This window comes from Eptatretus burgeri, chromosome 17 (assembly GCF_056783735.1).
Source record: "Eptatretus burgeri isolate ZD-2024b chromosome 17, Ebu_testis_v1, whole genome shotgun sequence".
In the NCBI taxonomy this organism is placed as follows: domain Eukaryota; kingdom Metazoa; phylum Chordata; class Myxini; order Myxiniformes; family Myxinidae; genus Eptatretus; species Eptatretus burgeri.
Window position 1 is genome coordinate 54,922,137 of NC_140977.1, and position 17,447 is coordinate 54,939,583.

At 41.6% G+C, this 17,447-nt stretch overlaps 1 long non-coding RNA gene across 1 annotated transcript; it reads left to right on the forward strand.

Moving 5' to 3' along the window:
• Positions 1 to 789: 789 nt before the first annotated feature.
• LOC147010154 (uncharacterized) lies at positions 790 to 17,283 on the forward strand. The gene is made up of 4 exons (XR_015052759.1): positions 790 to 974; positions 11,600 to 11,702; positions 11,953 to 12,050; positions 16,635 to 17,283. It is a non-coding gene; the product is annotated as an uncharacterized LOC147010154 (long non-coding RNA).
• The last annotated feature ends 164 nt before the right edge of the window (positions 17,284 to 17,447 follow it).

The window sequence follows — 17,447 nt, forward strand, 5'->3', positions numbered from 1 at the left end:
TGTCTTCGTCTGAAGATTACCAATACGGGTTGGCTGTCTTCATCTGAGGATTACCAATACGGATTGGCTGTCTTCGTCTGAGGATTACCAATATGGGTTGGCTGTCTTCGTCTGAGGATTACCAATCGGGGTTGACGGTCTTCGTCTGAAGATTACCAATACGGGTTGGCTGTCTTCGTCTGAAGATTACCAATACGGGTTGGCTGTCTTCGTCTGAAGATTACCAATACGGGTTGGCTGTCTTCGTCTGAGGATTACCAATACGGGTTGGCTGTCTTCGTCTGAAGATTACCAATACGGGTTGGCTGTCTTCGTCTGAAGATTACCAATACGGATTGGCTGTCTTCGTCTGAGGATTACCAATCGGGGTTGACTGTCTTCGTCTGAAGATTACCAATACGGGTTGGCTGTCTTCGTCTGAAGATTACCAATATGGGTTGGCTGTCTTCGTCTGAGGATTACCAATCGGGGTTGGCTGTCTTCGTCTGAGGATTACCAATACGGGTTGGCTGTCTTCGTCTGATTCCCATTCGAGACTTTCCCCGCACGTGGACCACCATGCTGCTTTATTGACATGAAGTGAAGGACCGAGGCTGCTGACTGCTCATAATCTATCTATAATTCCAGCAGTGTGTGTGTGTGTGTGTGTGTGTGTGTGTGTGTGTGTGTGTGTGTGTGTGTGTGTGTGTGTGTGTGTGTGTGTGTGTGTGTGTGTGTGTGTGTGACCGCTGTTTCTCGACAACCACTGGTCCGATTTAATGGAAACTTGCCAGCTATATTGCTGGGGACCTGAGTATGTGCCTTTTCAAGGTTTGATATTAATTGGACAAGTGGTTCCCAAGTTATGGCCATTTATTTACCAACCAATGACAGGACACGTTGCTGCGTTGGCCGGTGCGCGGCCGGCCGACGATGACGTCACGGGCTGTGCCGGTTACATGGCAGCGAATGTCATGGCAAGCAAAGACAGGGAGGTAAACTTGATTTTAATTTGTATTTTAATTAACTCTGTGTGTGGAGGTGTGGTTGTTGCGAGAACGCGAGAGCGAAGGAACGGCCTGTGTGGTTGTTGTTTGTGGCGCGCGGTTTGAAAGTTTTTTGTTTTTTTTCGCACCTCCGGGCACGCACTAGTATATAAACAATTACCACAGATTTTATAATAATGTACTCGGATTTTGAATTGTTTTTAAACCTTCAGTAATTATTTATCACGAGCAGAATCGCAAGGGACAAAAATACCACCACAGAGCAAAAAAAAAAAACAAAACCAACCAAGCCTTTTATTCTTACACTCGGTTTAAATACTTCAGGTGGTTTAATTCGGGACGTCCTGACTTGTCGTTCGTACCAGACGCTTCAAGAAACGAAAAGAGTAAAATGAGTTCAACAATTTATTGATTTATTCAAAAAATTTGATTGGGTAAACTTACCAGAGATGACATGAAGATCCTTTTCGCCTGAAGTGCGAAGTTCAGGCTGTAAACGTTACAACGAAACGAAACGAGATACAACATTGTCGGGTTTTTTTGCATTTTATCACTTCATTCATGACGTTTCTTGTGTTCTTCAGTTCACCTCAACATGCACATCTTAAAAACAAAGAAAGGAAAAAAAAAAAAAACATCAGGAAGATAAAGGTAGACTAGCATCGCGGCACCCAACGTGTTGCCTATACACCGCCCAGGTTAATGTTTTTGTCTGATTGAAAAAAAATTCGAATTTTCCCGTACGTTTGGATTATTTTGAAGCAACTTTCACTGAATAATGCACGCACGCACACACACACACACACACACACACACACACACACACACACACACACACACACACACACACACACCAACCTGTCTGTTTGTCTGTCGTGTTATAACTTGAGAACGGATAAACAGATTTCAATAAATCGAATAATGTGGATTTGGGGAACTCCCGGTGATGGTTTGTGACGAGGAAAAAAATAAATAAATAAAATAAAATAAGCCCCGGGGGAAGGGTGGGGTGACGACCCGAGAGCGATGCGCTATGACCCCAATCCTGCTTCTCTATTGGACCACAGCGGCCCGAGCCACGCCCTGCCAGGCTACCAGGGCCGGAAACGGTCTCAGATGCCCATCCGGCTCGACACGGCCCGGAGCTCCTGACTCAACGTAGAGTGTGAGCCGACACCCGGCCCTGAACGTGCTCCGAGTGCAGTCTGAATGCCGAATAGCAATGCACACCCGCCACCCACGGGCCCCCTCTCATGAGGCAAAATGCACACCCGGGCCCTGCACCAAACTCCCGGATCGCCCTTCCCACGATCCCTCATCGCCACCCCCCTGTTGCTGTGGTTTAGCAAATGGACGAGGCTCATATCAATCCCGCATGCCCACCCAGGACATCCCCTGCAAGATGCGGTCGAGCTATTAACGTCGCGCAGTCCGAGTCATGTGGTACTCCTCTGCATAGTGGCGAATTGTAGTGATGCAGTGGTACGAGGGGGTGCGGGAGGCGTCTGTGGTCGAAACGGTGAGGTTTGATGAGCGAGGTGTGAAACAAGGTGAGATAGCGGTTAGAAATTGGCACGCAGATTTGAACGGAATAATGGCGCGTGATGCGCGTGTGCGTGTTGTGTGGTGTTTATAGAGAAGGGAGTTTATTGGTTCCCAATCACAGGAGGCATCACGGTGTGCTTATGACTCATCGCAGTTTGCATGACGTGTGTGTATGCTGGTATGATTTGTACCATGGCGAGAACGAAAGGGTTGGATGAGAAATCTGAATAGGAGACAGAGATATAGTTTATCGACCTAACTATAAAACCCACGCAACACACTTCATCCCATTAACCCACGAAACATGATGGAAAGGTCTGACTGCACGAAGACTAACAAAATAACTGCCTGGGGATCACTGTATATTGGGTGTCATTGCCTTAGTTTAGAGGTGTGCAGTTTTGTGGAACCGCAACAATATTGAGTGTCCAATGAAAACCGTTCAACGGAGGAAATTTAAACTTCACCACATGTTACATGACCATGTGATACAGAACATATTGAGAGTACATCAAAAACCGTTCAACGGAGGAAATTTAAACTTCACCACATGTTACATGACCATGTGATATAGAACATATTGAGAGTACATCAAAAACCGTTCAACGGAGGAAATTTAAACTTCACCACATGTTACATGACCATGTGATATAGAACATATTGAGTGTACATCAAAAACCGTTCAATAGAGGAAATTTAAACTTCACCACATGTTACATGACCATGTGATATAGAACATATTGAGAGTACATCAAAAACCGTTCAACGGAGGAAATTTAAACTTCAACACATGTTACATGACCATTAGATAGAGAACATATTGAGTGTACATCAAAAACCGTTCAACGGAGGAAATTTAAACTTTACCACATGTTACTTGACCATTTGATAGACAACATATTGAGTGTACATCAAAAACCGTTCAACGTAGGAAATTTAAACTTCACCACATGTTGTATGACCATTTGATAGAGAACATATTGAGTGTACATCAAAAACTGTTCAACGGAGGAAATTTAAACTTCACCAGATGTTACATGACCATGTTATATAGAACATATTGAGTGAATATCAAAAACTGTTCAACGGAGGAAATTTAAACTTTACCACATGTTACATGACCATGTGATATAGAACATATTGAGAGTACATCAAAAACCGTTCAACGGAGGAAATTTTAACTTTACCAAAAGTTACATGACCATGTGATATAGAACATATTGAGTGTACATCAAAAACCGTTCAACGGAGGAAATTAAAACTTCACCACATGTTACATGACCATGTGATATAGAACATATTGAGAGTACATCAAAAACCGTTCAACGGAGGAAATTTAAACTTTACCACATGTTACTTGACCATTTGATAGAGAACATATTGAGTGTACATCAAAAACCGTTCAACGGAGGAAATTAAAACTTCACCACATGTTACATGACCATGTGATATAGAACATATTGAGAGTACATCAAAAACCGTTCAACGGAGGAAATTTAAACTTTACCACATGTTACATGACCATGTGATATAGAACATATTGAGAGTACATCAAAAACCGTTCAACGGAGGAAATTTAAACTTCACCACATGTTACATGACCATGTGATATTGAACATATTGAGAGTACATCAAAAACCGTTCAATGGAGTAAATTTAAACTTTACCACATGTAGTATGACCATTTTATATAGAACATATTGAGTGAACATCAAAAACTGTTCAACTGAGGAAATTTAAACTTCACCACATGTTACATGACCATTTGATAGAGAACATATTGAGTGTACATCAAAAACCGTTCAATGGAGGAAATTTAAACTTTACCACATGTCACATGACCATTTGATAGAGAACATATTGAGTGTGCATCAAAAACCGTTCAACGGAGGAAATTAAAACTTCACCACATGTTACATGACCATGTGATATAGAACATATTGAGAGTACATCAAAAACCGTTCAACGGAGGAAATTTAACCTTTACCACATGTTACATGACCATGTGATATAGAACATATTGAGAGTACATCAAAAACCGTTCAACGGAGGAAATTTAAACTTCACCACAAGTTACATGACCATGTGATATAGAACATATTGAGAGTACATCAAAAACCGTTCAACGGAGGAAATTTAAACTTTACCACATGTTACTTGACCATTTGATAGAGAACATATTGAGTGTACATCAAAAACCGTTCAACGTAGGAAATTTAAACTTCACCACAAGTTACATGACCATGTGATATAGAACATATTGAGAGTACATCAAAAACCGTTCAACGGAGGAAATTTAAACTTTACCACATGTTACATGACCATGTGATATAGAACATATTGAGAGTACATCAAAAACCGTTCAACGGAGGAAATTTAAACTTCACCACATGTTACATGACCATGTGATATTGAACATATTGAGAGTACATCAAAAACCGTTCAATGGAGTAAATTTAAACTTTACCACATGTTGTATGACCATTTGATATCGAACATATTGAGTGTACATCAAAAACCGTTCAACGGAAGAAATTTAAACTTCACCACATGTATTATGACCATTTTAAATGGAACATATTGAGTGAACATCAAAAACTGTTCAACTGAGGAAATTTAAACTTCACCACATGTTACATGACCATTTGATAGAGAATATATTGAGTGTACATCAAAAACCGTTCAATGGAGGAAATTAAAACTTCACCACATGTTACATGACCATGTGATATAGAACATATTGAGAGTACATCAAAAACCGTTCAACGGAGGAAATTTAACCTTTACCACATGTTACATGACCATGTGATATAGAATATATTGAGAGTACATCAAAAACCGTTCAACGGAGGAAATTTAAACTTCACCACAAGTTACATGACCATGTGATATAGAACATATTGAGTGTACATCAAAAACCGTTCAACGGAAGAAATTTAAACTTTACCACATGTTGTATGACCATTTGATATCGAACATATTGAGTGTACATAGAAAACCGTTCAACGGAGGAAATTTAAACTTTACCACATGTTACATGAACATTTGATATAGAACATATTGAGAGTACATCAAAAACCGTTCAATGGAGGAAATTTAAACTTTACCACATGTTACATGAACATTTGATATAGAACATATTGAGAGTACATCAAAAACCGTTCAACGGTGGAAATTTATACTTCACCACATGTTACATGACCATTTGATAGAGAACATATTGAGTGTACATCAAAAACCGTTCAATGGAGGAAATTTAAACTTTACCACATGTCACATGACCATTTCATAGAGAACATATTGAGTGTGCATCAAAAACCGTTCAACGGAGGAAATTAAAACTTCACCACATGTTACATGACCATGTGATATAGAACATATTGAGAGTACATCAAAAACCGTTCAACGGACGAAATTTAACCTTTACCACATGTTACATGACCATGTGATATAGAACATACTGAGAGTACATCAAAAACCGTTCAACGGAGGAAATTTAAACTTCACCACAAGTTACATGACCATGTGATATAGAACATATTGAGTGTACATCAAAAACCGTTCAACGGAAGAAATTTAAACTTTACCACATGTTGTATGACCATTTGATATCGAACATATTGAGTCTACATAGAAAACCGTTCAACGGAGGAAATTTAAACTTTACCACATGTTATGTTATATGTCATGCCTGGTGTTGGGTTAATGGTTGGGGTGGTGGCCTTGGGATCCTCGGATCCTGAGTTCAAATCCCACTCTGCTGTTGAATTAATACCAGGTGGGGTTGACTCTGCCTGTCATCCTTCCGAGGTCGGCAAAATGAGTGCCAGCTTTCTGGTATCCTGTGTCGGAGTGGCGCCCTGTTCAGGATTGTGCTCAATAGCCAAGGACACTGCTTCGGCAGCACCAACGCTCTGAGCGGAGTATGGTCCCAATGGATGGATGGATGGATGGACATGTTAGATGACCATTTGATATCGCACATATTACTTGGATGGTGCACAGCCCCCTGAGAACTTACCTGGTGAATTAAACAAATCCTAATGCCCTAAGACAATGCCACTTCCTCGCGTTAGAAATTAGAACCATTGTGATCGCTTCAGCCTTTACTGTGCTCGGCTTGTGAAAAAGAGTGAAGAAACAGAAGAAGAAAGTACAATATGGCGTTTTAAGGATCTCCTGATTTATACTTCATCGATCTATTCTGGCATCTTTATCAGCCTTGATAGTTATAAAAAAAAAACACTCGAGAACAAGAATAAAATCTACTTTGTGAAATATTTTGAATGAACGGTGGAACACACTTTCTAAAGCGTCATTTGTACACATTTATCAAAAGTTTACGATGGATGCAATATTATTACAAATTTTCCGCCAGAAGAGTTCGCTCGCACCAAGTCCTTCTCAAGACTGTTCGAGGTACGTATTCCATGAACACCATGTACTTTGTTAAACAACAATCATCCTTCCTTGCTCCCGTGGGCCAACTCAGGAGTAAAGACTAATAATCCTCCATCTACAGTTCAGAGAATCCACCTTTGTTGGTCATGTGACTACAAATGGCTCATTTGGACCCTATGGTCCCCAGAATGCCACACACATACATGTGTATATAATACTGTGGAGATTGGTCCGAGGATGGGCTGGATAGCTTCATTAGTATCAGGAGGGTGTTCCCCTCTGAGCTTTCATGAGTCAAATCTCCGATGTGATGATTAGGATGTTTCAAGTGGACATCATGAAGATGTGCTCTGAGAATTGTTCTGACACAAATGGTGGAGCATCCACGTCAGGGTCTGAACTGAGTTAAGCTCACCAGGCAGGTCGCACCACCCATGAGAGATATTACACCATCTTGATGACCCGTAAAGTCAGGAACCGTGGCATTCTAAAACCCAAATAATGATGTTCAACATGACCATTCATTTCCAGCCAACTCGGTACATACGAGATGGGATTTCAATTTTGCTTTAAAAGGTCAATTCTTGCGATTCTACGTCTTGGAGACAATTACAAAAGCTTTTGTTAAACACTGAACAGTGTTGTTAAGACCTTTGACCGTGACATGTCGCGTCTGTTGGCTACGTCGGGCGGTGGCTTGCCCTTCGCTGGAACCAAGGCGGGAGAATCACAAAGCGAGATGTGTTTCTCGGGCCATTTGCGGAGTTGTCGTGAATGGTTAGAGTTCCAATACCGTATGATTTAATGTATGCCTGGTGTTGGCTTAATGGTTAGGGTGGTGGGCTTGGGATCCGAGGATCCTAAGTTCAAATCCCCCTCTGCTGTTGAATTAATACCAGGTGGGGTTCACTCTGCCTGTCATCCTTCCGAGGTCAGCAAAATGAGTGCCAGCTTGCTGGTATGCTGTGTCGGAGTGGTGACCCGTCCAGGATTGTGCGTAATAGCCAAGGAGACTGCTTCGGCAGCACCAACGCTCTGAACGGAGTATGGTTCCGATGGATGGATGATTTAATGTAACATTAGAATGGCACTCGGGAGAGCGTATCCCTCCGCCAGGCCGAACAGTTTATGTTTTTGTATCCCACTGATAGCCCGACCGGCATCCGGACCTTAACCAAAATATAATCAACTTCTTGTGGTCACACATCCAACTCATCCACCAAGTTTCGTCAGAATCCGTCCACAACATTTTGAGATGTTGTGCTATATATCGTTTTTGTCCTATCAGTCAATGGTGAAGAATCACTTTATTCACCCCCGTTGGACTTAGTCTGAAACGGGGGACTGATGGATTTGGTCTCAATTTTTATGTCGGTGCGTGCGTGGATGCGTCCGCAACCATATCTCGGACATATATGGACCGATTTTATCCGTACGTGGCACAGACACCAACTGATGGTATACATAAGCACATTATTTTGTTTTGCGATGCGATCAAAGACGGCCGACTGACGGCCAATTTAGTTGTAAAAACCCCGGTGTCGAACACGTCCTTTTCTCGGACATGCATTTACAAATGTTGTTTAAACATGGAACCCAGATATAATGAATGATGACTTGCATATGCACATCATTTATTTTTTACGTCTGATCCAAGATGGCCGACTGGCCACCATTTTGTTCCTCAAATGTGTCCCCAACCATTTCTTCGAAATGCATGGTTTGATTTTGTTGAAATTTGGCACAAACACAGTACATGATGGAATACACGTGCCCTTGTCTTTATTTTGTGATCTCATCATCAAAGATAGCCGACTGGTAGACTGGCGGCCATTTTAGTTGTACATAAATATGGGATATCCCTTAAACTCCGTTCAGCAAAATTACTAAAACAACGGGGGCTGTGACATTTATTTTTATTAACCTCCGCCATCTTGGAAGATGGATGGAGGTTACTGTTTTCACCCCTTTCTGTTTGTTTGTTTGTTTGTGAACAGTATTACAGAAAAACTCCTCGACGCATTTCGATGAAACTTGGTGGGGGGGGGGGGTTAGGTATGGTCCAAGGATCATGCCATTAGATTTTGGACTTGGTCCCCCCCCCCACAAAAAAATTTAGAGAAAAAAAATTTTTTTTTTGCATTTCTACATATTTTAAGTGATTTCCAACCCCCCCCTAAAAAAAATTGTTTGAGAATTTTTTTTTATTTTTTTGCATTTTTACATGTTTTAAGTGATTTCCAACCCCCCCCCCCCCCCCAAAAAAAATTGTTGGAGAAAAAAAATTTTTGCAACTTTTTTTTCAACAAAATTTCGATTTTTTTTTTTTGCATTTTTACATGTTTTAAGTGATTTCCAACGCCCCCACCACCCCCCAAAAAAATGTTGGAGAAAAGAACTATAACTCTGTCAGCACTGTTGACATCATATTTAATGAATAAGATATAAGGTTCACTTGAGTGACCCAGCAGTATTGGCGGCTGAGGTTTTGCACTCTCCTGAGTGCTCCCCCTCTAGTTTTTTACTTGTTTTTATAAAAAAAATATTCTGGTATCAAGATTTGGATCCTCACCAAAATCGAACTAATTCGTCCTTGTCACACACCAAACTTGTCCACCAAGCTTCATCTGATTCCGTCCACAACATTTTGAGATATCCTGCTCACAGACAAACAAACAAACAGACAGACAGACAGTGGTGAATACATAACCTCCATCAACCTTAGGTGACAGTATAGGCCTATGTTGAACACGTAAAGGTGTGGAAACCAAGAAACACCATTCATTTAACCACTTCACATTCATTCACTGATATAACAACCACTCTTGTTTCTTTGATATCCTCTTTGATGATGATGATGATTGATAGAAACACAAAAATGTTCGGTACTATATTAGCTCATGATGGTGAAGTATTTAAATTAAGAAGTATTTTTTTTCCCCAAACAAAAGGTTAAAATAATTACAGAAATGAGAATTTTAAAAACACAAGTTTCAGTGCCTCATGATATGTCTTTATCATAGGATACAAACTTATAAGATTTCACCCCATGTGGATTTCCAAACATTGTTATCTCCACGTGGGAATAAACTGTTTTTTAGTAAATAACTAGAAGGGCACTCGGTAGAGCGCATGCCTCCGCCACGTAATGCCTGATCCACGAGAACATATCGGGCCCAATACATTTTTGAAATATCATGATCTAGTGCCCTTGGTAGAATCACTTTCCATGAAGAATCACTTTAAAAACATAAATAATTGTCATATCCAGATCCGGATCCGGATTTTCACAAAAATCCAATCAATTCGTCCTTGCCACACACCCAACCTGTCCACCAAGTTTCATCCGAATCCGTCGACAACTTTTTTGTGATATCATGCTATATATTAGTTTAGCCTGATCTCCCAATGGTGAAGAATCACTGAAAAAATTATCAGATCCAGATCCGGAACCAGATCTTCACCAAAATCTCATCAGTTCGTTCACGTCACACACCGAACCTGTCCACAAAATTTCATCCGGATACGTGCACAACTTTTTGAGATAACCTGCACACAGACAGACAAACAAGCAGACAAGCCGCTAGGTGACATATGTGGTCACTATATAATTGTTGTATACGAGTCATACAGTTTTTGACGGATCAAGCTGAAATTTTTTGACAAAGAGGTTGATTATAGTGTGCATAAAAGCGCGGAAGACGATTTTTGATTTTCGAAAAAAAAGATATATATATATATATTAATATTTTTCGGATTTTTTTCAAAAATTTCAAAGTGGCAACGGTGGCGTCCTTAGCAACGGTGCTCAAAAGCATACAACTAGATCCTGGTATGAACCTACCAGTCAAGTTTCATCAAAATCGGTTGACTCCTCTGGCCTCCAGAGCTGTCCATTACATACAAACATACAGACAGGCGGGAAACCTGAGAATAACGGTTGTCTAGCAACCACCTAACAAACAAACAGACAAACAAACAAACAGACAATCAAACAGACAGAAAGGGGTGAAAACATAACCTCGTTCGCCTTCGGTGGCGGAGGTAAAAATGTTTTGGGTTTTCAGAGTTTAAAGATATAAATATATGAATCCTGTTGTTGTCTGTTACGTCATGATCCGTTCAGTGTTAGTTGGAAAGGCAATGGCAAACCACCTAGCATGACCCGTGCCAATAAACTGCTTCCGCAGTACCGACTGTCCATTAAGCGTTTGGTACATCCCATCGACATCATCATCATCATCATCATCATCATCATCTACTCTTACTACTTCAACAGGTCCAATTATTCCCACCTTGGGTGGGTGGTCGGCAAAGGAACGTTTATTTATTTATTTATTTATTTTTAGTCCAGTCTTTCACGAACTGGTTGGCGAGGCATGACATTCGTCTGAAGGTAATTTGGGGCAGGAGTTTGCAATTCGCTGAGGGTGCCGGCGACAACTTGCCTCCTCTTCATGATCGTTGGGGTGCCACGCTGACGTTTCCATGGGCAAACAGTCCGTCCTCCCTCAACCCACCCAGGTTGCACGCATTCTTGCGAAATCCCACACCTGGTTATCCTCCTCAATTGTGATGTATTCGTCTCCTTTGTTCCTCCGCCAGTCGATGAATCTGCCGCCCTCTGTTGCTTAGCTCCTCCATGAGCCTGTGTTTCTGCATCCCAGGTAACTGAATGCAGATGAGAGACAGTTCAGGGTCAAGCACAACACCTCTTTGCCATTCTGCTGGATGGTCCACATTTCAACATTGAAGAAATGCTCCTCAAAGGTACGAGTACAAAAATAACACCAAAGAGTGTAAGAGATTGTAAAAATCATGAATTCAATAGCTTGATGTCATCATGGAGATGCGTTTCACCTTACATACAGTTTGCACCTCCAATCGAGTTCAGCACATTCTCGAGACTGAGAATCCCAGGTCCCAAAGACTCGCAGATTTACAATGTCAGAGCAAACTTCACGTCCATTTCGACAAACAATAACATTTGCTCCATTTCATTGTGCTGTACATCATTTAGGGTTTGATGGATGCGAGGAGGAAGCACAGAAGACATGGAAGGGGACGTGGGAAGCAATAAGCATGATAAGCCTGAAAGTCTGAGCATCATGGATGGAAGTGAGTTTTAAAATAGGGAAATAGGCCAAGAAAAGTGGGGGGGGGTGGGTCCATTATTATTATTATTATTATTTCGAATACAGGCTGTGGCTGTCAGTTGCATCATTGCTCGGAGTGCAGCTGTGCCGCTGATGCAGTGCCCCCTGATTCCAGTAAGCTGCTATTCATTTTACCGATCTCAGAAGGATGACAGGCTCAGTCAGCCCACCTGGTGTTTATTCAACGCCACAACATTTGCTCGAACTCAAGACCCCAAGACCTTAAGCCAGCCACCTTACACGCTAAGCCAACACCAGCCGTGGGGTCCATAATAATGGAGTACAAAGTAATAATTATGTCTACACGATCCACATGTTTTTGTCGATGACTTCTTTGTACTATTCTCCCCAAATAAGAACTCCCCTCCCCTGATTTATGGACCCCAATATTTCTGCGTTGATATGAGAAGTAAATGTTTTTGATCGGGCATAGGTGTAGATCGAAACACAAAAGCTACCCCACTAATCACGTACCATAGTTCAGCTCATTGAACCATGCAGTCGCCGACCTTGTCCCACCACCATGTGCAAGGTACGGTAGTTCCCACGCATGGAAGGAAGAGGCCAGCGATGCAGTGAGAATAAAAGGAAGGAAAGCTGAGGCTTAGACCATAGTGGGTAAGGCAAGCACAACATACATGCCGAGATCCCGTACTCCATTGTCCCGGCAATAAGAGGGGGGATTGTGGATGGCCACGGCGCCACCAAGTCGACGGGCCACACGTCACGTACACAATTAAGGCCTTGTCACTGGGGGAAACTCCACCCAGAGTGCTGCTGCGACTGGGCCAAAACAAGGCCTCTAATGGGCCTGGTGTGCTAATGGCGTTCCATTAGACCCGCGTTGAGTGACCCGAGGTCCACATTGTGTGTGTGTGATCCTCAAAGCGGACGCTCCACAGGCCGGCTTGTTGTTTTATCAAGATACGGAAAAGGTTGCGCTCAATTGAGGCACACAGATTGTGACAACAAAATGCTCTACTTTTTAGCAAGGTCACATATGTAGTATCGTGTGTGTGTGTGTGTGTGTGGTGTGTGTGTGTGTGTGTGTGTGTGTGTCGGTGTGTTTGTCTGTGTGTGTTACGAGACTTTTTTGGAGCAAGCGATCATCAGAAATCCTGACAATGGAAAAGAAAAGCTAAAATAATGCAACAACTTATCAAAACGACTGGGTGTTTGTAAACTCGGGTTTCCTGCCTTTGATTTGAATGGCACCACGAAGATGGTGTAAAGGTACTCGGCTCTGGCATCGATAAACAAGCATTGACATACAGGTCGTTGAGTCACACCAAATGGGAGGAAGTTTAGAAACTAGTAGGGCAGCTAAATAGACCCCATGCACACCCCCTGAATACTTATGAAAACATACTTTTTTTTTTAGAATCGTTAAGGTGTCTAGTTAACGTTTTTAGATGTTAACAAGAAAATTAAGTCGGTCTTGGGGTCCATTTGGCTGCCATCTTGGATTTTGACATGACCAATTTATTTATAATATCATTTTTAATATTCCATCATGCTTTATGGGTCATACTTCTCAAAATGGCGAAAAAACATTAAAAAAAAACATGCCTAAGGAATCACATATATATATATATATATATATATATATATATATATATATATATATATATATATATATATATATATATATATATATATATATATTGTTACGGTTGTGGAAATTCGCAAACCACCATTCAGGTTCCCCAGAGGTCAGTTATTTTGATAATTGTGTGTTCCAGGTTAGATTTCCCCACCGATGTATAAAGGGAATTTATTCGTGTGCCGGGCTGTGAATCTTTGAGTTCGCCGTTATTCTGTTCTATATTTTATTTCAAATAAACAACATCTCTACAACTACGCCATCTCCACAAACACCGCCAAAGGAGCCGCATTCTCCACGTCCGTTACAAACAGTATGCTCCGAAAAGAACAACTCGACAACTTCCGCCCCGATATTCTGGGACGAAAACAGGATTGACGGTTGGGGCGGGTCCCTCAGAACGGCGTAAACAGGGATGCGGTTACTAAAAAGATGCAAGCCCGATCACTCCTGGGATTTTCCCCTGCGTGCCAGCAAGGGAGGGCGAACGCCCCAGACCCGATAAAAAGCCGCGTTGGGACGCCGAGAAAGCAGTTGAGTTGAGTTGAAAGCGACATTTGAGTTGAGGAGAGGAGTTGGTCGGAGTTGTTGGTCGGTGTAGTTGAGTTCGTTGGAGTCGTCCGGAAGGCGGCCGTGGAAAGTCGGGTGCGCTGCCAGGCCCTTGACCAACCAAGTCGGGGAGACGGCCGTGGAAAGTCGAGCGTGCTGCCAGGCCCTGGACCAACCAAGCCGCCATTACAACCGCTGCCGCGTTGTCAACGAGACAGCGAGAAGCAAATACGCAGGGTCGCCAAACAAAAGCCCATCGAGTCGCCACCAGGGCGGCAAGGTAACCGGCCCGGCCTCTCGGAGCCCCTTCGGTCATCCCGGCTCTGAGGAATATTAAAGGTTTATGAGCCTGTGTCTTTTCTTTGTTGGTTTTTTGTATGAAAGTCTGTGGCGCCTTGTCCCTCTAAGTAGAATTGTATCAAGTGCGTGCTGTAAATGAAATAGCAATCGGCTGTAGGCGTTTGCTCGTGTCTTGTCCCCATATCCCCCCATTCATTGACTGCTTACGTGTAAAAATAAATACCCATTGTTGAACGTGAACCTGCTTGTTGCGTCCCTGTCCTCACATTGACTGCCATGGTGCGTTCGGGGAATTAACTGGCTAATTAAAGCCGATAAACGTAATAATCTCGTCCTACGGAACTTGGCGATATATAACCGCTCGGCCTCGCATATGGAACGAGCCGCTTAAGCGGCTCGTTTTTGTGCAGGTCCCATCGAGGTATAAATTCCCGGTATTTCTGTCCGCGCGAATAATTAGGTACAGCGATAATTCGGCGATCGACCCTGTAGCGTGTGGACAGAAGAATTGGCTAGTTTATGATGTGTTCAGGCATCCGTGACTGGATTTTGAGGTTGGTCCGGAAAGTCACGACTGGATTGCGGCCTTCAGTGGGCATGCGACCGCGATTTGGCTAGAACGGTCGTCCGCACACCGAACGCGGCGGATTCCCGTAAAAATATAAATATATATATATATATATGTATATATACACATATAAATACCTTATGTTTGGTCCATGGTGGTTAATTGCCACACATAAACTGACCAACAACATTGTAACTCTTATTTCATATTGTATAGGCCTTGCTTACTGGCATCCAGGGCCATCTTAACAGCATTGTAGGTCCTGGGCTAAGCAATGCACTGGGCCTCGACCCACTCACCCACGAGAATAAAAATGAAAACGGTCAATAAAATTAAGCCTATAGATTTATTGGTACTTTCAACAAAATTAAAATAATTTATTCGTACTAGTATATTACAAATATTTATAGTATAGTATAGTATTTATTTATTGACAGCGTACATAGATCAAAAAAATATTGCCTGCTTAACTATCATCCATATGATTAATCCGTATGAGCGCTTGTTTTGTAACTGTTTTGAATAAGCACCTAAAATCAATGTGGTTAAAACAAAATCAAAATATCTCGCAGCACATTTACTCGCCAAATATTAAAGTCAGACCGACTTGATTAGTGTAACACAATTGATAGTTGAAAATCACTTGACGTCAGTCATTCTTTCTTCTTCGAAGTGTTGTCATGAAACGTTAAAACAAAAGCAAACACCAACGCACAACCTCGCATCAATTAGGCAATTAAAATCCACAGCTGCAAGTCAGATTAACAACATTATAACAATGCAATATTATTGCGTAAACAATACAATATTATTGCAGATTAACAACATTATAAGAAATAACATTTGCCAGATAGTTATGCACAAATTATTTATATTATAAATATAATTTGAGAAGGGATTTGAATCCCAGGCCTTTCCAGCAAGAGGTCGAGTAATTATCCACTCTGCCAAGAAATCTCTCATGAACAATATTGCAGCATGGGGCCCCTACAACCGTGGGGCCCCTGGGAAACCGCCCAGTGCGCCCATGCCTTAAGACGGCCCAGCTGCATCTGATAACTGTATAAGCAATAGTAATTCCTTGTAAAAAATTTGTAACCTTGTGACAATGTTTGTCAGTTTTTCTCGAACTCTTAATCCATATTGGGCCTGGGTAAAAATAGTCTCACTCACCTGATGTATGGAGTAGAAGTACCCTAAAATGAGGCAGCTTGATTAAGTGATAATATCCTGGAGCTTGAATTTTAAATCAAACACAATAATAGGAATTTATGCTGTTTCCCATTGTTGCTGTGTTATACTTACCTTACCTTCCTCGAACACTAAATAATACTTTCTGTTTGTTTCAGGTTTCTGTTTGTTTCAGGTGTTAAGATTTTGTTTTGCATTGTATCATTGTATGGGCCTTCCTGACTTGTGTCTGTTGAGCGGTGATCATTCGCTATATGTCAACTGACCAAACAGCATTGTTACCTCTATAAACGATTTTTCCTCAATTGCTTCATCATATTTTCTTCTGGTTTCAGGTGCATGCAACGGTGATGGTGAGAAACGAATCTGCAGAACGTAGATAGACATATTGCTTATTTGGTGGAGGGTTCACATCATAGGCAAGTAGAAACTAACCAGATGTACCAGTGCCATCAAAGGCAAAGGAAAGATTGGTCCACTGAAGAAACTCCAGAAGTACCCAAGGTTCCAGGCAGCATTCAAGCAGCTGAGCGTATATTGGAGGGTGAAAGACGAGCTGTATGACTGTCTGCAAGAGTTCGTCTGCCTGATGTATGGCTATCCTCGCATCTCTAGTGTGGATGAAGTGCGCACACTGATGCTGCAGAAGATGGTGGGTGCAGAGGAAACGCTGACATTCAAGTCAAAGGTTGAACTTTCTCATCTTCCTCCGTGCAGAGACTCCCTAATTCCTCATGTTGACAGGGTCAACTACAGGGTTGGTCAGTGGAAGCATGCCCATGTGCCCATGTATGAACTTCTCAAAGCAGAGGATGATCATGGCTGGAGGAAGATGGATGGATTCTTGGAACCTGTGTGGTCACGTGGTCCAATTCTCTGATTATTTAATTACTAAATTTTCCCAATTTTCAATTTTTTCCCCAAAATTTTCAATTATTTAATTTTCATAAAAATAAAACACAATGCTCAATTATTTAATTTCCCCACAATTTCCAATTTTTTTACTTTTTCAATTATTTAATTTCCCCACAATTTCCAATTTTTTTACTTTTTCAATAATTTAATTTCCCCATTGTTTAGTTTTTAAATTTTTATTGTTCCCAGAGGGAGGCATTAAGTATTTCGACTTGGAGTCCCACTTTTGGGGG